At 31.5% G+C, this 19,255-nt stretch overlaps 1 protein-coding gene across 1 annotated transcript in view; it reads left to right on the forward strand.

The window, feature by feature from the left end:
• Positions 1-19,255, forward strand: part of LOC148598642 (uncharacterized) — a 114,844-nt gene that overhangs the window by 8,023 nt on the left and 87,566 nt on the right. Inside the window, exons 2-3 of the mRNA XM_088560205.1 lie at positions 3,268-3,354; positions 7,956-8,167. The gene's annotated coding sequence lies outside the window, so the exon portion shown is untranslated. The remainder of the gene's footprint in view (positions 1-3,267; positions 3,355-7,955; positions 8,168-19,255) is intronic.

A 19,255-nucleotide genomic window follows, 5' to 3' on the forward strand; every position in this document is an offset into this window, starting at 1 on the left:
TATCTTTATGTTTCAGCTAAACCAACTTATCCAAATTGGGTAAAAGTATGACCTAGGTGAAATATATAAATGAGGCCAGACAAAGTAACTTGTGTGTTTAGGTTTACTCTACCTACCCTACCTTAACACATTTTTTGGTACATGTATTTTTTATCCGGCCTCACCAAAGGTGACAGCAGGTCTAGTAGATGTACACTTGGTCCATCTGTCACATTAATGGGCACTCACTTTGTGTAAACTGTAACTCAAAAAGTATTTAATATGATAAGAATAGATAATTATGGTGAATATGTCAAAGAGACAACAACCCCACAGGGATGAAAAATGTCAGCACAAGGCCACCCATAAGTCTTTAGTGAATGACAAAGAAATACTCAATAAGATATATTTTCAAACTTTGCACAATGATTATATACATGTTATGGAGAAATTTCATTTGTCTTTTCTTACATTGTGAGCATGTTGAACTTAGTGATTTTGTCACTTTATGTTGTGAATGGTAGTTGGTACCTACTTGATGTGCAATCTGTAACTCCAAAATTATTTAAGCAATAATATTCAAACTTTGCATAGTGATTATGTACATATTGAAGAAGTGCATCTGCTATTACAGAGAAGTTTGATAATTTTTTCTACATTTTAAGGATGTTGAATTTAGCATTTTTTTATATATATATTGAGGACACTTTTGTGCTGACTAATATACTGTAGAGAGTGTTTTTTTTTCTTGTATGGAAAATTTCATGTTTTTCTTCAAAAACTTAGTGAATTTTTTTTTGTGTAAAGTAATTTTCATGACAGGCAAGCCTTTCAATGAAAAAGACAAAGATGAATAACTCTGTAATATCTTCATAATTATTTTGCGTGATTTAATTTTCGTGTTCAAATTTTGACTGCGAATGTAGCGAAAATTAAATCACCAGGAAAATAACCACTTAAATGGCATGACAGTGCTGCAAGTCCAGACATGTTATGGTCTGTTTGGTGAAATCAAATGAAATGAATGTCAGATACTATTGGGTGCTAGTACAAATTGGACTGTTTTTATATTACAGGATGTATTATGGTATACCGTTGTCCATCCGTATGCCCTCCACACTTCAGACAAAAACTCAAAAATGCTTTTACCAACTTAAATGAAACTTTGGTGAATTGTTCATATCTATTGACATGAGCTCCCTTTTGATTTTTATAAAGTCAAGATTTTTTGTTTCTGTGTTATGAAGTTTTTTCCTTAAAAAAAGGGGATTTTGAAGTTTTCAGACAATAATTCATAAACACTTTCACTAACTTTTATTAAACTTTGGTGAATTGTTCATATCCATTGACTTAAGTTCCTTTTCTTGTTTCCATGTTATGATTTTTTTTACTCAAAAAAGGAGGATTTTGAAGTTTTCGGACAATAACTCAAAACTGCTTTCACCAACTATAATGAAACTTTGGTGAATTTTTCATATTTATTGACGTAAGCTCCCTTTCGATTTTTTCGTTTTCGTGTTATGATTTTTTTTCCTTAAAAAAGGTAGGGGTTTTCAAGTTTTTGATATTTGTATAAATGTCAATTTTTATGTCTCCTTGTTATGAAGTTTTACTCTTTTAAACAAGGCCAAAATGGCCAAGGAAATTTTAATCGTTGAAAAATTGTTTAAAACAGACCATTTGTTATGATGATAGACTAATAAGTATAAAAGTTACTTGGTGACCTTGTCAGAAAAGTGTGTTTTGAACAAGATAAAAATGTATGGGTGAAAAATCAAGACAACAAATTTAGTTAAATTGAGGTAGCCTTGATAGTGCCAAATTTTTTGTGCATTTTTTATTTCCTTAAAAAAAATTTTTTTTTTGGAGGGGGGTGGGGGGTGGGGAGGGTATTCACAGTATTTCTAGGTGATCATATAAATTCATTAAAAGCATAAGGACAAGTCAAAAGGGCAATGGGCAAATCATGTGCTTAAAGCGCAGCTGTTATTCATTTATTTTTTTCCCTTGAACTGTGAACTGTAGTTATTACAAAAGCATAAATTAATCAAATTCACGTTCTGTAAAAAAATAAATTGCCCAACAGCTACATCTCAACTGTCTACTCGCCTAATGGTCAATATGGAATCAATAACTCGTTCAAGGTCAATGCAGGCATATTATCTGTCATTTAATTTGATTTTGCGTCATGATAGTGATATGTTTACTTCAGGTTTGACTAAAATAATGATGATATGTTTTTTAACGTCTGCTTCTAAATGTCACTCTCCCTTTTGCTTCCAATTGCAGACAGAAATCTGTAACCACCATAATTGCTTGGTGACATTTTTGAAATTTGACACTTTAGGTGAATAATTGCCTGATATGCTGTACTTAATTTTACAGAGGTGTAAAACTTTTAGTCTGAGACATTTTGGAAATTAGAAGTTTTCAGACAAATAGTAGCTTGCTGCACAGCAATATGTTACTGAAGTGTTGGACTGTCTTCAGTTTTTTGCACATCAAAACAATTAAGTTAAGTAAATAGTAAGTACAAATTGTTTCTTTGCACTTACGGTTCATGGTTAACAAATTACTGTCTGCAATCTTTTGTAGGGGATGAAAATAAAAGATTTCAGGTTTTTGGGGATGTAGGCAACATAAATTGCATAGCTAAGAGAGGATAAAAATTTTATTAGATGAATGAGATTTTAATTCCTGCCTTTATTAAAATCAGACATGATGAGATTCGTGCATGTCAAAAATCCACCGAATTCAATTTTATTTCTAATTCTGAAACAGTTACAGTCTTAGTTTTTCATTTGGTTGAACATGCACTTTCGAGATAAAAGTTATGTAGACTGGGTATGAAATTGACACTATGCAAGAGTTATCATTCTTGATTTGCCTTCATTTAGTTGAGATGAATAAATTGTTTTCTCAAAAGAACAGATCTGAGTACATAAAGGACTATCATTACATAAAAAATACCTTTGTACACATGATAATATTTACACCTAGTTCATAGAGTGAGTGGTATATAGGAATCACCTTGTCCGTTGTGTCCATTGTTCGCCATTCCATCTGTCCATCTAAATTTTGTCACTAAAATGTTGGCTGTCATTTGATGGTTTGATTTATTGGATGTGTGGCTTTATATATGGTGCATATTTTTTAGTGGATTTGGGTGTTGTCCAATATGACCATCCTGTACAAGTGAGGGTATACCTAGCAACATTGTGTAAAACTTAATGTTTTTTTTTCAGTTTGGAAGATTAGTCTAACATACTTGATAATTTACCATTGTAGATGGAGAAATAATTTAAAACACCCCTGCCTGATTGAGGATCTATATTTAAGTAGCAAATCTTTACAGCTTTACTGAGAAAGTGAAAGGTAATTTTTTTTTCTTTATCTTCTAAGAATCCTTGATTATAAGACATAGTAGTATTAGAAATTCATAACAATTTTAACTTCTAAGTTATTTGTGTAGAAAAGTCAATTATCTATAATTAGCTCAAAAGTCTAATTTATTCATTTCGTAAAGGTTAAAGTTCTTATGCTAAGTGATATTTCTGTTTGAAGAAAATTATTGGCAATTTTACTTTGGTCTTTATTGCAAACTTCTTATGAATTTTGCTTTGTTAATATTATTCCTTTTTTATCCTGATCATCTTTGAATATGTGATTTCTATTTTTTACTTATTAACAAACTATTTTTCTGTGACCTTCTGAAATATTTCTGCCAGTTCTTTTGTCTTTACTAATTTCATATGTACATAGAAAAATGTACACTATACACTAAAGAAGAACAGAAAGTATGTGCAATGAGACAAAAATTTTAAATGTAAACGTTGCCATTTTTGAGGTATTCACTTTCAATATAGCTCACTTGGACCCAAGTTCATAGTGAGCTTATTCCATCCCTTTGTTTGTCAGTCATATGTGATTTTTGTAAATTTCAATTAAATCAAACAAAATGGCTGCCAGAGGCTATAAAAGCTTTTTCTCTAAGATCAACTCCTCTTAAACACCAGGTGTCAATGTTATGGTTGATGACATCAATGTCCTCTACAAACAATCCATTTTGTCTGTGGCTAAGGTGGATCAGCGGGTGGCAGCAGCTTCTTAAAGAAACCGTTTGGGGAAACACATTTTGGCTTTGATCTTTGCCTTTACATGGCTTATGTGGTTCAGAGGATGGCAGGAATGATTTAAGTTTAGGGAACCCTCTAAACCTTTTATTTAAATGATTAAGGTTTTCAAATTATTAGGGTGAGCGATTTAGACTCTTTAGAGACTCTAGTTATCTTACCAAGCCCTGAAAAAATCAAATTACTGCTCCTGTAGGAAGGAAAAGGGGAAATCTCAAGTTATTAGATGATTTATAGAACAATGATGCTGTTCCTATAAGTAAATCCATTACAAGGAAATGACAGGTCTTTGATAATCATAGAACATGTTTTTTTATTTGTTGTCTGCTTCTAGTAAGTGTCGTTGCCCTTTGTGTCTTCACTGCAGACATATACTTTGTCAGTTCAATAATGGATTGCTGATAGAATTTTAAGGGCAATTTGAACATTATTTTAGTGTCCTGTGAATTGGGTTTAATTTGTATTAACACATCAAAAGTAAGTGTCTTAGTACTTAAGTTCTGTACATATTATCTGAAGACAGATTGGTTTATTTGGTAGCATTTTAACCATGTATTATTATAACCCCACAAAGTTTATGTGTATAAAGGAATCACCCCTCAACATTTTTTGTAAGAGCAACTCCTTCTTAACCACTGGAGGAAATTTTGTAAGAAGGTTTGGTATCATATGTAGATGTACATGAAGGAATATAATTACTGTTGGAGAACTCCAAGGAAGATAATCCATATCAAGGGTTTTTTTCATGGTAAATCCTCGTTAGTGCAACTCCTCCTAAACCACTCAAGGGATTTTGATGAAATTTTATAGGGACATTGGGTATCATATGAAAATGTGCATCCAGAAATATAATTATTATTTGGGGATTCCAAAGGGAGATAATCCAAATCAAGTGTTTTTCATGTTATAACATCGTAAGAGCAACTCCTCCTTAACCACTCAAGGAATTTTAATGAAATTTTATAGGAAGGTTTGGTATCATATGGAGATGTGCATGAAGGAATATAATTCCTAAGGGAGGTAATCCAAATTAAGGGTTTTACATGGTAAACTCCATCGCTCAAGGGACTTTGATGAAATTTAATAGGAAGGTTGGGTATCATATGTACCCATTCATATCCATCTGTCCATCTGTCCATCCCCAACTGTTTCTAGATTTGAGAATGGATCAGTGAACTTTTTTAACACTTTGCACAGTTGTTAGGTACCATAAGTATTTGGTGAATTGAACATTTTCCACTACTTTCTATGTAATGTTAAATCATACTTTTTTTTAAATGTGGCAAGAAAATACCTCTCAACTGATTTGAAGAACTTTTACCGTTAAAGAGAAAAATGTCAAAGTTTGATGAGATTCTACAGAATCAATTTCTTAAGTGTCAGAGAGTTTTATATAGCAAAAAAATTTAGTGTCATAAATTCAGTTGAAAATAGTGTAAAATTGTTATTTTATCAATTATCTGGGTAATTAAAGTGCCAATATTCATTCATTTTTAGTCTGAAATCTTTTTGAAGAAAATAGCATAATTTCAGATATTTCTCCTATTATTTGCAAAAAATCATGAAAATTAATCTCGAAAATAACTTTCATATGTTCTATTGAAAAAATACAAATTTGCACAAAAAAACAAAGGGAAATTTTACATGTGACCAAATACTTTGACATGTCTCTGCACATCGATTGTTTGCTTACTTGTACTATAATCGTCTGAGTGAGCGAACATTCAGTGATTTCTAAATAAGGAGGTAGGCAGTAACGTTCACTGCTACATCTGAATTTTTGTTGCTTTACACAACCAAATTTTATGTTGATGTATATGAAGGGGGAGCCACCTAAATTGGGATTTAAGTATTGCTTCTCCTGATGCTATAAAAGGCTGTGAACATTTTGTTCTAGTACTTTATAGTCACCAAGATCTAATTAGACTCTGATTGGCCAATTTTTGAAGACAAACTCTTCTTCAACTACATATGCAAATGATTTGATTCTTAGAAGTAGGGTAGACAACTACTTATGGTCTCATCAGACAATCTATTTTCAATGTTCCAAAGGTTCCCACTCCTATGAATTACATATTTTAGCTTGTATCTTTAAAGATACTGTGTAAATTGCTATGAAACTTGGTAGAAACAGTATTTGGTTGCTTTTCATACTTTTCACGTTTGGCTTTGCATTTGGTTGATATTTAAAATTTTTGATTTTCTTTTCTTCTTCATAAACATTAAGGTTACATGTAGGTGCTGGGTTCATGCTCCTAGTAGCCTCTTTTCAGATATAACCTACTTTTTTATTTTGTTGGTGAAATAAATAAGTAATCCATTTGAGTATAAAACACAATAAATGAAATGGAATAAAAATTCACCTTATAAAAATGTACATTATATGTAGAAGTTGATACAAATATCTCTATTAACTTACTTTACTTATTAAATCAGTCTAAACCATTGACAGTGTATGTTTTTTTCTAAAATTTTTTCCGTACTGGTCTCTGTAACAACCTGGCAGGGAGTGACATATGGTGACCACCAGTCTAAATTGACTAATTGTACCATTAGAATCAGACAATAAAGACCAGATTTTTCATATCATTTTAGTAAAAAAAGTTACACATTTATTGCAATGCATGGTAAATGAACATTTCAAGGGCAGATAACTCTGTCAAAAACCTTATTTTTAAATTTTGAATTTTTCTCTAAGGTTCATCATTATTTTTCGACAAATATGGGCTCAATTTGGCAACAAATTTCCCAATGACTACAGATAAACCTGTGTGTCTAGAAAGAAAATTAAGGCATAGCATGCTCTGGATATGAGATTTTCCCATTAATGTAATGAAAATCTAATATAAAACTGACTTGGTATTTGCTGTGCTTTTTTTTTATCAATTCTGCTGAAAGTTACAAAATAGATACCTGAAATTCAAATTCTTTCTGGTTAAAACTATTAACTTAAATAAGTTGATAAAAAATAGTTAAAAACAGAAAATTAATTTTAATTTTTGGCATCTGTGTCAAGGCATGCTTTAAATTATTCCCAAGTACAGAGGTTTGTTTGTAGTCAGAGGGAAGTATGTGGTAAAATAAAGCCCATATTTTCTAAATGTGATGATGAAACTTAAGTAAGTTCATCATATGTTTCATATAATCTATCTGAAAGTTGTAGTAAAATAGTCCATGGAATATACTGTTGGTTTCTTTTAAATGGTGATAGCCAAAGAAAATAAAATATGCGAGGTTCCAGACACCTGACCAACCCTAGTTTTTTCCAGTGTCCCTAGACTTTTTTGCCAAAATGAAAAAAAGTAAAATAAATAAAAACCAACCGATCTTACCGGTAATTTGCTACTGTCTGTTTTTTTAATTTATACCATTACTTTGTTCAGGCATCATGGTAGCAGGAGTGAATAATAAGGTTTGAGGTAAAAGTTTGTATCAATAAAGGAAAATTACAACTACATCTTTTGGAATTTAAAAAAAAATCTCTACCTACCTACCTGGTTTTTTCTATGAAGTGACATGATTCACAAATATTTTTTTTATTTGGCCTTATCAGACAGCTGCTCATTCCATTAATTATGTTAATAAATTGTCTTCAGCTATTGTATATCAATTTTAAAATATGTGAGTTTGTTTTGTTTAATGAATCACTTGTTTCTAGTTTTGCCTGATTCTTAAAAGAACAGCTACTTTATTTAAATATTGCATATATTATTAATTTGTCAAATCATGGGCTATGTCTGGCTAGGTTTGGTCTTTAGGGGTACCACTACTTATAAAATCTGGCAATCAAAATTTTAATATCATCTATTTAAAATGTCATTTGTCATTTTTTCTCTTTTGCAGACTGTGATATGAAACAAAGTGGCAGTAGAGAACCAATAAAATTCTAATTAAATTCTTAGATGTAGTCGACAGGGAACCACTGCTCCTGAAACTCCAAGATTTATGAAGAAGACTGAAACAGACAATTGATCTACGAATGAAGTGATGAATATTTTTGGCTAATAAAATACAACATTAGATGAGAATGATGTAACTTTCAGTTTGTGTACAAGGTAGGTAATTATTTCTCTAGTTATAAACGTTAACATCATACATGTACTGTATGTTAATTCTGTTAACATCATACATGTACTGTATGGTAATTCATTCTAAGCTTTTTCTTGGAAACCTTATATTTCCTAGACTATTGACTATTTAAAGAATCCTTATGGAAATAAACTACAAGATACAAATCTGATGTTATTCCCTATCATTTAAAATTCAGCATTTTTTTCACTGTTATGAAAGATCTCAGGCAGAATTTTTAAAAATTTCTTTCCAGTACAATGTATTTACTGAATTTATGTTAAAAGATAAAAAAAAAACATTAGTCAACTTGTCCACAGTGCTGAATTGTTTTACGATTTAGTCTCCATTTTTTTAGGTTAACTCTCTTTATTTGTTGTACTTAAAAGTTAAGTAACTGTCTTGGCAGTCTTTGTTGTCTTTGGTGTCTTAGCTGTCTTTGTTGTTCTTAGTAGTTAAGTTTCTGTCTTTGTAAGAGTCATGCAAATTTGGTAATGTGCGATACACCCTAAAAAAGGATTTAATTGTAATTAAGTTGTTTTATAGGTCTATATGATGAAATGTATAATCCTTCATTTCAATCTGTCTACTTTACAAGATAATCCATATGGAAAACCTAACAGTTTCTATTGAATTTTATTGTCATTTACAGAGTTATCTCCCTTAATTATACAGTGTTTCTATGTAATATTTATCTCCTAAGAACATGGTTTCTGTGGTAAGCCACATATTCAATCAGCTTTTGTTTTTGTGTTGTGTTGTTTATTTTTAATTTCTAGTGGATATAGTTTTTGTGTGTGAGGGCCTCAGGGAAGATTAGCTTGTAAACTAACTGTGTAACCTGCTTGAAATAAAGATTTTATTATTATTATTATTATTATTATTATTATTATTATTATTATTATTATTGATTTCTATTTACTATGACATTTTAAACAAAATATCAAAAGTATGTAGGCTTTCCAACCATGAATCACATTCTGCATTATTCTGAGCTTGAGTACTATTCAAATAAATTTAATGCTTTCACCTCTTCATGGAATAATATACTGTAAATAAAGAATGTAATATGTGCATTAGTTATTGGTGATTTTTAGAAGAAAATAGTGTCACAAAATGGCAAAACTCCATTATAATGCAAGTTTTAATTGTAATGAAAATAAGTGAGTTATATTTATTGCAATGATAAGAATATCAGAATAATTTCTGAATTTACGGTGTATGCACCTGAATAAGAAGTCTTACTGATTAGCATGTACACTGCATGTATAATCAGAAACTGTCAGACAATGTCATGATTTACGTGTTAAATAAATCCTAACAATAATTTTATTTTATTTTACAAGCTGTATATTTTTAGGCAGTATAGACTTATTGTAAATCGTTATCTTTTCTTATGTACTAATACTATTGATTTTTACTGAATTATTATATAGATTGCAATGATTTACAGAATGTTTCCAGTGTAAAAAAAAAATGATAATTTACACTATGAAATAGAATTGGGTTATTTCACTCTCACACTTTCTCCCGGCAAAAATTCACAACACAAATATCAATCTGCCGTTCACAAAATATAAAATTCATGTTGAAAATAGCAATGAATAAATTGAGGAAATCTATATAATAAATAGGATAATCAATTGGTTATCGTGAATAACCAAAATATGATCACTAGTTCCAAGCATGGATAAAGATTTAAATTGTGCATGGAACAAGTTCTGCACACTTATTCAATCAAGGTGTTCTTTGGCACTCGGGATCATATTTTGGTTATTCACTTTGTCCAATTAATTATCCTATTATTATTCCTCATTTATATTCACCGAACAGAAAAAGATAAAACAATTTTGAGATTTAAATAAGTGTACATGTACTGCTGTGTAATAATGTTGAATTTTCACTGAAAAAATTTGGCATTTACCCAAATCAAGGACTTAATGATTATCAAAACATCTTTTGGGTTTAGTATACCTGTCTACCCTCCCGCATTAGGGGGGAAAGACTCTCGGAAAATCAATGAAAAATTCCGAAAATCCCACATAAAAATGTGAGATTTGTGGAAGGTTTATTCCTAAAAATTACAACATTTTCTGTGCAAAATATTTGAATTTTTATATCAGGAATTTGCTTTTACATAAAAATCTTCCACATGAGACATTATTAGTGAGGGAGAATCTCCAACATGAGACAGTATCAGTGAGGAGACTCCCACAAAGTCAATGAAAAATTTAGAATATCCTAAATAGAAGTGTACTAGAATTATGGGAGGTTTAAGATTAAAAGTACTATATTTTCTGTGAAAAATTCATGGTTAAGTGAATGTCCTTAACAGGCTTTGAGACCACAACCGTGGTTGATTTTCAATTGCTATACGAACTGCATGTGATTTATTGGGCATGGCTTGTGTGTGTGTAAATTACTGCCCACCTTAATCATGTAAACAAACACACGTAACATTCTGATGTGTATCAGCTGTTTTCATTCATTTCAGTAGCATGAATGAACATCAAATTCATATTTAATGAAGATATTTAACGTTATGTTTTAGAAAAGTTATATTATATTCTGTAAAAATCACTTACACACTTATGGGTGGTACCCACCATGTGCCACGTGCGCCATTGTGCATGAAACCAAACAACAATAAATATCAATGAATGAAACATTGTACCTGTCCGTGTGTGAACACTGACCTTATAATGCAAACAACTATTGCCCGATCTAACATCGTTCTACTTAATTCACCTTCATTATAAAAAGTACAAAGCAAAGTTTCACTGGCGACCATTTCAACTGACGTTGCTAGCATAAAGTGTACAGCCAAATATGGGCAAATATGGTGGGTCTAAGGTTACCCTAATAGGTCACAAAAATGTAAAAAAGTACCATTATTGTCCTATTAGAATCAAAATAAATCACGGAAACTCCATTTTATCATTGTTTTACTACGGGCTGACCATTTATGTTGATATTTTAAAATGACGTGGCATAAATGGTCAGCCTGTGATAAAATGGAGTTTCCGTTATTTGTTTCTTAAATTTACAGTTGTCATTCAACATGGAATTTGTAAACATTCACTACATTGTCTCTATCACCTGTTTTTGTGTTTTGGCTATGTACTTGGACTTTCCTTCTTTTTAGCTCACCTGGCCATAGGCCATGTGCGCTATTACCATCACTTGGTGTCTGTCATGGTTGTCTGTTGTTGTCATCGTTAACAATTCTTCAAACATCTTTTCTTCTGAAACTATTGAATGGATTTGGATGAAACTTAATATGATTGTGTTTAGGGTAACCTGCACAAAATGATTATTTGGATTTTTGATCGGCAAAAAAACATGGCGGTCATTACTAAAAATAGAACATAGGGGCTCAAACAGCAGTTTTTTGCATATTTCTCCAAAACTGTTAGGTTTAACCAAATTCTTATGGATAAAAGGGTAAAAAGTTTTCATTATGATGAGATCTCTCTGTGGTTGAATATTGGTGAAGATCTGTTGACCCATGTTAGAATTATTGCCCTTTTTAGCTCACCTGGCTGAAGACCAAGTGAGCTATTGCCATCACTTGGCATCCGCCATCATCCATCGTCGTCATTGTTGCCATCATCATTGTTAACAATTTTTCAAAACTCTTCTCCTCTGAAACTACTTGACCAAATGGAACCGAAATTGGTTTGAATATTCCTTGGGGCTGCCGTTACTAAAAATAGAACATAGGGGTCAGACAGTAGTTTTTCGCATATATCTCCAAAACGGTTAGGTTTAGCCAAATTCTGACATGGGGTGTCCAGCATAGAACTGGTATGGGGATTTTTGATCTGTCGAAAAACATGGCCGCCATTACTAAAAATAGAACATAGGTGTCCGGCAACAGTTTTCGCATATATCTCCAAAACGGTTAAGCCCAATCCTGACTGGGTAAAAGTGTTTAGCATGATGAGATCTATCTGTGGTCAAATTTTCATTATAATCTGTTCTACCATGTTGGAGTTATTGCCCTTTTTCGACATTTTTTTGCTATTTTTAATGTTATTTCTTTCAAAAATCTTCTCCTCTGACTCTATTTTACCAATTGAAACAAAACTCGGTATAAGTGTTCCTTGGGGTATCCTGCATAGAATTGAAGTAGTGTTTTTGATCCATCAAAAAACATGGCTACTGTTACTAAAAATAGAACATAGGTGTCAGACAGTAGTTTTTTGCATATATCTCCAAAACCGTTAGGTTTAGCCAAATTCTTTCATAGCTGAAATGATCCTTATTTTTAGGACTACAAAAGTCTTCAGGCGGAAAATTTGTCAGACGTCTTCTTATAAGAGTTATTGCCCTTGACAGGGGAAAATGACAGATTTTTTTTTCACAGTTTTCAGCCATTGTCTTGAAAACTATGATAGATTTAGACTTTCATTTACTGAAATGATCCTTATGATAAGTCCTATCAAAGTTTTCTATTGCAAATTGTTGGACAACTTCTTGTTTAATTTATTGCCCTTGAAAGGCAAAATTCAACCAGCTGAGCGATTCAGGCTCCTGGGAGCCTCTTGTTTGACATTTTTTGCTGTTTTTGACGTTTTTGATGTTATTACTTTCAAAAATCTTCTCCTCATAACTACTATACAGAATTCAATGAAAGTTGGTATTACTGTTTTTTAGGGTGTCGTAAACAAATTGATTGTTTTGATTTTTGATCGGTGAAAAACATGGCCGCTGTTGAGTTGAATGTTAATGACAAAAGATTGTTCTTGGCGGCCATTTTTCCCCAATTTTTATACTTGCTTTGATTTCAACAATAATTGGTTTAAAAGTAAACACGGTCTCCTGATATTAATGGTGATGAAGAAAATTTTGGATGGCCATAGTTTAACTTCATTTTATGTTTTTTTGTTTTTTGTTTCCAGCAAATCTGTACTGAGCTAATGCCCCTCAGACCTGATGGAATGACAAGGCATAGGGGGACCCCTGCCCAAATTTTTTTCAGAGGTTCTAGAAACACTTTGAAGGCATTTCCGATATTTTACAGTGCCTTAGCTACTCTTTTGAACGTATAGCATTTTTCAATATATACCCTCTTTCAGCACTTTTTTGTTAAACATGGTAACAAAGCATGATACCTTTACTTACTTAGGTAACAGGGTATGGTTTGTCAGGTGAGCGATTCAGGTTCTTCGAGAGCCTCTTGTTTTTACACTTCTATATTTTTTTTACCAATATGTAGAGGTTTTTTGTAAATCAGGCCTGCAGCAGTTTTGAATATAGGTCAGATGTCAGCAATATTTTTTAAAGATTTTCTCAGACCATTATCTACGGTTGGATTAGCTGTTATCTGTTAACTACCGGTATTATACACATTTAGCTTTTTCTTATATGATGCTGGGAATACCTACAAATGAAGCCAAATTTATACCAAATGTGAAATGATGCCTTAGAATAAGATTTCAACAGGAAATGATATTAGCATTTTGTTGGATTCTGACTGCAAATTATTTTTTTTTTGTTGTTTAATGGCTCATACATGCAGAAATTTTAAAAGAAAAGGAAGAACATCTGAGGTTAAAGAAATATAAGGCTTTTTTCCTTGTATTATACTTTCTAGACATTGTTTAAAGGATTTTAGTTTCATGAAGAATTAGTCCAAGCATTGAGTGGAACTTCATTGATTCATATAGAACCAATAAGAGATGTTATTTATTGCAGTCTTTCTCTTGTGTTATTATTTTTTTTCTCAGGTACAAAATTAAATTTATCTATTATCTGTAATAGTTATCTCCCTTTCCCCAGAAAAAAAATGGCCACTGATTACAGTGTACATGTATATTCTGTTGAAAAGTGTTCAAACTAAACTAAAATGTGTTTAAAACTTAAGAGTTCACAAGATAGTATTAGCTTGAGTGTAATTGAATTATTTATAGAAAAGGTATCCATATTGTGTTTTTCATTTTGGAATTGTTTAGTGGCAGTTCTTCTAGAATTCAGACAGGTTGTGATAATTAACCTACCTAATTCATTTTTATTTCTAATTCAGAAACAATTGTAGACCACATAACAAGTCTGAGTTTTTTCATTCAGTTGTTCCTTTTTTGAGATTGTACATGAAATTTGCATTTGTATAGTTATGGTTCTTGACTAGGGTTGATTTGGTTGACAATGTATGGTTTTCTTAAATACAGATTTGAATACAGTTTATGTAAATATGTAGCATATGTAGAACAAACAAGCTTTATTGTTCAGAGGGTATTGCTACACTATGGATCACCTCTACCATTGGCCATAGTGCCTGAACTTTATATGGATTGGTACTCAAGTACAGAATTTTTGCCATCCATGTGAGAGTCTTAATTGGTTAGTCGAGAAGGTTAAAAACCTCAGTTATTACAGAACATTTCAAACCAAATTATGACCAATAAATTTTCCTTAGGATTAACATTACATATTTCATTTTGTCTGTCTTCATGGAAAACTTGAAGAATTTTTTGCCTAGTTAGACACATTTAAAAAATATATATTCTTTTTTGAACACAAAAGTGTCATATATTCATTATATCATTATTATATAAACAATAATTTCACCTGCTATAAGGCATCAGGACATTAATTTTTATTGGTCTACTTCGTACTTTTATGTGTATTAAGATACATTTGCACATTTTTTTTCGCATTAAATTTAATCTGATATATTAGGAAATCTGTCAAGGAAACCAATTACTATTTATTATGCAGATTAAGTCTGCCAAATGACTGTATGATGCATACAGTGTGTGTGTTGTTTACAGCCACACCATTGGATAACAGCTTGCTGTGAAAAGAAAGCAATTTGTCAGTCTTCCCCTCCAATTTGAGCCTCTCATGCAGAAAGACCCAAGTGTCCCAGATATGGGATCCTCCACGAGGTGGTAGATGGTAACTGGGTACCTTGCGGCCCCAGGCTAAAACACAAGGTTTAGGAGGAGACTAGGCCCTGAAATGCACGGCATGCCAGGCCCACCGGTGTGTATATGGGTAAATAGTATTACTGTCTTGTGATGGACTTTTTTTAGTCAAACACTACGGGAGACAACCCAGACAGAAAACTGAGGAGAGGACAACATTAGCAGGGTAATGCATTCATCTACGGTAAGGACAACCCAAAGAGAAAACCTGGTCCACCAGTTCGGATTTTTGTCATGGGGCTAACAACTCCATACTGTAAAAACCAAACTCGTTACAGAAACTGCAAGATGCAGATTAATGTAAAATAGGAGATGCATAAACTTTTGTCTATAGTTGACTGCTTAAATATTAGCAAAAAATACTGAAGCATGAACAATGGGATGATTCAAATCTGTCAAAATCCTAATACATACCCAGAACCGAAAAACAGGAAACAAAGTCCATGTACAAACACATTGTAGTGAATCAAATAAATTGAAGATAAGGAAAACAAGATGTAAACCAAAAAAACTAAAGAACTAGCAATTTGAACAAAAACAATAAAACGGGAACAAAAAACAAGAAACCGGCATCAGACATCAGGAGATCAAAATTATGAATGAACTGTTGCATTTTAACTATTTGAAATTCCCATCACACAGATTTATGCACTACATGCATTAGTACATGTATTGAAAATTTGTTGAATAATGATTGAAACCACAATAAACATGTAATAAACATTGGTTACTCCAAATACTTGATACATGTACCTTTAACACGTAATCATAGTTCAATATTAATAATGTACATTGTACTTATATTTACCAATATCACAGTTGACAGAAGTGAATGAAAAATAATCACACAATTTAATACAAGACTTCGAATTCCCTGTATTATGTATGAAAATAAACACCTGGAATTGGTACATTTTGACAGAATCCATGAGACTGATTAAACTTGCAGTAATGTATTTATACATGTACCATTGACAAGGTATTATTTGAAACTGATGTTATTTGTATATATATATATAAACAAATCTAATGCACTACTTACTAGCATTTGAATCTTGGATTATTAATTGTAATCAACATTGCTATTTGAATATTTAAAATTTTGGAAGTTTCATTGGAGAAAACTCCTACATGTGATGGTTGGCAGTCTTTATCTGATATACCTAAACTCTGAGCATGGAAGTCGACATTATGACAAGCATCCTTAGCAAAGGTTAAGGGTTACAATTTATATTATATTTTTACTCATTCTCTAAATGCCAAAACAATTTGAAATTCAAACTTAATGAGCCCTATCTATACCAATTCCTTTTTAGATTTTAAAGTTAGTTCAGTTTAGTTTGGCTTATTTAGGGTTCACTTTAGACAGTTTTGGATTATTCAGGGTTCATTTTAGACAGATTTCAGATTATTCATTGTTCACTTTAGACAGATTTCAGATTATTCATTGTTCACTTTAGACAGATTTCAGATTATTCAGGGTTCATTTTAGACAGATTTTGGATTTTTCATGGCTCACTTTAAACAGATTTCAGATTATTCATTGTTCACTTTAGACAGATTTCAGATTATTCAGGGTTCATTTTAGACAGATTTTGGATTATTCATGGCTCACTTTAGACAGATTTCAGATTATTCATTGTTCATTTTAGACAGGTTTTGGATTATTCATGGCTCATTTTAGACAGGTTTCAGATTATTCATTGTTCAGTTTAGACAAGTTTTAGATTATTCATGGCTCACTTTAGACAGGTTTCAGATTATTCATTGTTCAGTTTAGACAGGTTTTGGATTATTCATGGCTCACTTTAGACAGGTTTCAGATTATTCATAGTTCAGTTTAGACAGGTTTAAGGGTAATATCTAATTATAAGTGATTCACCAGTTATGATTTCTTTCTGTTCTTCTGATGCAAAGAAAAAGACACATTTATTCATTTACTTTTATTCCTTTTGATGTTGGTTATACAATATTGTATCCTATTTAATGTATTGTATAAATTTTTAACCCCACAAAAACAAGATTGTCTTTGATAGTTCTAAAATGAGTATACTAACTTATTTGAATTGCACCCTTCTCTGTAATAAACTCTATAGTTCAAAAGAATTGAGAAAAATCTTTCAATGCAATTAAAATAAATTTATCTTTGATAGTTTAGTTATTCAATAGAATGATATGTTTGCATTGCTTTCATCCGCTATTCATTTCAATGTTAAACAGAATCGTGAAAATCATTACGGCTTTTCAAACAATATTTTCTCAATATTTTCCAATATTTACTCAGTGGTAATTTCTTTTAACCTAGCACTTTGCATTCATGTACCTTTTGCAAATATTTACATTTAAAGGTATTAGTCCTGTTGAGAATCAGGTAGTTAAAGTTCATTGTTTCAAAGTACTGGCACATTTTTTTAGAAACATTTTAATGAGAAAAAGACAAATGAATCAAGTAGGCATGCATTTTGTTCACTTCCTTAAAATGAACACAAAATAAGAAACCTTGTTAAAATATTGTAAATGTCTGTATACTGTACTCATGTTACTTGTCTGTACACTGTACTCATGTTACTTAGAGTGGTATGGAGAAATAAATAGTCTTCAAATAGATCTCATCACCAAACACATAAAAATAGAAAGATTATCTTAAATACATTTATATGCATTTAAAATTTATGTGAATTAATATTGCCAACAATTTTCTTCTCTGTTCCTTCTTTTTAATAGCCAACATTGTTTTTAGAGTAAACTTTAATTCTTCAGAATGGCCTAGGTGGTCTCAGGGTAGCGTGCTTGCCTTGATTGCTTGAGGTAAGGTTCATTCCCCGCCCTAGTCATACCTAAGACTAAATTTGGTAGTTCCTGCTTTTCTACCAAGCATGTCAGACAGGTACAAAGCAGAGTCTGTTTTATTAGTTTGTCTTTATCATCCTAAAATACATGAAATACCTGCCATAAGATGTTAAACCATAATCAATCAATTAATCATTCAATCAATTCTTCAGATACCATGAAGACCAATTTGAAAAAAAAGACACCAATTTGACAACACAATAACAAGAAACTGTACAACACAATTTTTGTGGGTTCTAATTTTGGTGTTCTGTCAAAAAATGCCAAAATGAATTCTCTGAAATATAACATCCACCTAAATTATTATTGCCCATATATTTGGCATACTTTTTGGCCTCAAAATTGCAAAATGTAACACCCTCTAAAATAACCCTCAGTTCAGTATTTATCATTCTTTAATAAAAATCATTTTATGCTTTATTGAAGCTATGGATATTAATATTGACTATATTCAATAGATCCAGACTTTGTCTCTTAGTTCTGCATTTTGTAGTGATAATTTAAATGATGTGTCATAAAACAGAGGTGTTAATGATGTTATATAAATGTTCTCGATTTAAAATTCAATTTTTAAAAATTTTTCCATGCCTTACATCTGTTTGTACCTGTACTTTTAAGTCTTTGATAAACAAGATTCACAGAGCCTTGCATGTTGACGCAGAATGACCTTTACTTGTCCAATTTCGTCCTCGACAACTAAATTGTGAATAAAGAAAAGTAAATAATGTTCAGTTGAATTATTTGGTCGACAAGAATAGTCTCTGCAAGTGGTTAGGTCAAGTCATGGTTGCTAGGCAACCACTAGGTGCAGTGGTCAGTTCTGTTTGTTTATTTCGTTAAATTGAATTCCATTATGTTACATGCCTAATGCTCCTATATAGGTCGACCATCAGGTATTGAACACATTTTAAATGACTTGATTCACTGATAAATTTTTTGTTTAAGATAGTTTCTGTTCTCTTGTGAAAGTCACTTTGAAAAATTTGCAGCTTGTAGAAGAGTTTGCTTTATTAGGTTCATTAATTAAGTCAGATTTTTCTAATGTTGATCTTAAAATTAACGGTATATATTTTTTGTCATATTTAATTTAAAAAATTTAATTGAAAAGAACTTTACAGTTATTACTTTTTTTGTACTAACATGTAATGCTATACATGTACTTCAAGGCATGTGCAGTGCGTTAGATACATGTACTTCAAGGCATATACAGTGCATTAGCTTGTACAGTTTGATAGTTTTACATAATTATCTTAGCTCCTTAATTATTTATTATTATTGAAGTCAGGATGGATG

This window comes from Perna viridis, chromosome 14 (assembly GCF_037379345.1).
Source record: "Perna viridis isolate PV_CMFRI_1.1 ecotype Kerala chromosome 14, ASM3737934v1, whole genome shotgun sequence".
NCBI classification, from domain to species: Eukaryota; Metazoa; Mollusca; class Bivalvia; order Mytilida; family Mytilidae; genus Perna; species Perna viridis.